This window comes from Octopus bimaculoides, chromosome 1, assembly GCF_001194135.2.
Source record: "Octopus bimaculoides isolate UCB-OBI-ISO-001 chromosome 1, ASM119413v2, whole genome shotgun sequence".
Classification (NCBI taxonomy): Eukaryota; Metazoa; Mollusca; class Cephalopoda; order Octopoda; family Octopodidae; genus Octopus; species Octopus bimaculoides.
In genome coordinates, this window is record NC_068981.1 from 87,095,025 (window position 1) to 87,097,749 (window position 2,725).

A 2,725-nucleotide genomic window follows, 5' to 3' on the forward strand; every position below is an offset into this window, starting at 1 on the left:
TTCTATATTTTTTCCCTCGGTTGACGCCTCTTCGCCAGACGAAGATACACTATTCGGCATCTTACCAGCAATTACTGTTTCCCCCATAGGGGAAACACACAATAGTTATAACAAGAACACACAAAAACAGTCAATGGAAACTTGCACTTACTGTACAGACGCACTCAAATAACTAGTAACAATCCAAACTCACGGAGTCGCTACACCGCTAAGCATTTCAACCGGTGTCACATAGACGAAATACCGCTAAGCATTTCGCCCGGCGTGCTAACGTTTCTGTCAGCTCGCCGCCTTACTTCTATACCTATACTGAGAGAAAAATATGCTTAATTTACTTGAAACTTTTCCAAATAATATATTGAACAAGTAAAATAATAGAAAAGCTCAGAAAATATTTTTTAAATGGTCTAAAAAATTTTAATATTTTGCAGATCAAACTTTCCTTTTGTGAATACTTTTACCTTTTCTAACTAGAGACCAGCGACAGATTCCCATCATTATAATATTCCAGCAACCTTGGCGTCTTCTCTCCGTTGTTGCAGTGTCTTGGTGAAACCGTGCTCCTCATCGTGCTCCTCACAGACGTCAGCTTAGTTTCCAAGTGCAAAAAATAAGAATATGTATGCAAGAAATACATTGATAAAGATGCGTGACAGCCCATGATTGTTTCTTTCCAAAAACTTTGTTACCAGCTTCCTGTAGTTAACATCCGTAAAACTCCACAATCTTTATTGCAAAATGAATACTATACTTCCTTTTGACTCTGATAATTTTCCTCTCAAGTTTTTCAGACTTCAACATTTACTTGAGGCACAACTAATATACAAACCTCGATTTTTAGCATCAGTAAACTTTAGAAACACAAGGCAATTTTTTGAAAAGCTTTTCTTTCAAAATCTAACACTTTACAAACTGTTTCGTTAATCTAAATTTTATACAAAGGGAAGGTGACAAAACATTATCAGGCTCTACAAGAGGTTGTCTGACAAGATCTAACCCTCCTGGTTATGTCTATTGTAGCAGGAGAGCAACTGAACTTTCCGGTAATAATCACCAACAGCCCTGCTACCTATAAGCAAAGGAAACATAAATATTTTGTATAACCGCCCTGTATACCAAGCATAAAGACAAGTATCTTGAAATCGCCCCACACACATACCCTTTATTCTGCGTAGTTGATTTTGGTAAGAAGCTGCTCAACATTTTCATAATCTTTTATTTGTACCGAGTGTGTAATATGTAGTAATGGATATTGGTTTCCATTGTAAAGTTAATAGTACTTCTAGTTACTGAGAGCTTCAAAGCTCGCCTTACAGGTTCTAAGTAACTCAAAGTACAAGTTACATTGTAATATTAATTACATTTGCTTGTAGTATTGGCAAACTTTCGCTATGAAGAACAGGTACTATGGAAAGCAGTACGTCTGGGTACTGAACTGCTTAGCTTTTTTTAACCTTCCTGCAATTTGGAATATCATGGAGATAGAAATAGCAGTAACCATGGTAATTCTTCGACTCTCTTTATATATTGGGAATAGCAAAGAACACAGCTTTCTCACACCTTTTAACTATCCGTCTAGAGTAAATCGGCAACTTTTATATATTATATTTGGGGACCTAATGCATGTCCTGATTACCGATAGACATTCCAAAGTATTATCCAAAATTTTGCTTCTTTCACAATCATGTGATATCTAATTAGTTTCAAATTCTGGATTGTATAACAAATCATATATGGTGTATTTTTACATTCTTTATTCGCCATATTCCAAAAGGACAAGATTCAAAATTATAGATAACAAATCTGAAATGAAAAATACGCTTTATATAAAAAAAAAAATCTTTATATAAAAAAAATCTGATTTTAGATATAAAGGTCAAAGGTTTAGTTACTACAGTTGAAGTGGTTCTCCAAAAAAATAAAATTGGGAATTATGTGACTCAATGACGATGGATGATAGAGAAAGACTAATAACAGTTATGGAGTGAACGCTCTAAATTCAATTATTGATAGTAGAAATATCATGATAACCAAAAATATTTGCAACAGAAAGATATTATTGTTCGGACAAAGTATAGAGAACTGAATATCATAGAGAATTATAAAAGCTTAAGGTTATTATTCTAAAGCAACTGAACATTTATTGATGAGGAGACTCAATTCAAAAAGTAAAAATAAATTTATTATTCACTTTCACCTGACGGCTTATTCAACCAGACTGGTTGAATAAGATGACAGACGAAATTTAAAGTCTCATTCAGAATGAAATATTTTTTATAGAGTATTGTAAATGGGGAACGGTATCAAAACTGCAAGAAAACGTTAAGCAATGCTTTTCTTGCAGCTCCCTCAAAGTCTATAATATCAATGGAGTTGAGACTAATCCATCCGATCATTATAACTAGTTCAAACGATATGAGGCTTCGATTTCGACACCAATGCGATAATAAACGAAAGTTACTACACACTACACAGAGAAAAGCGGAATCTTACAAATAAACACAAAGAAGAGAATGTAACCGAGGTGAAGACGAACACAAAATTCTACATGTTTGGTGATAAGTGGTTTCTCATATTTCTAAGTTCTTGCGCATACATATACACATACATAAATCATACATATATATATGTATGTATGCATGTATATATATATATATATATATATGTGTGTGTGTGTGTGTGTGTGTGTGTGTGTGTGTGTGTGTGTGTGTGTGTGTGTGTGTGT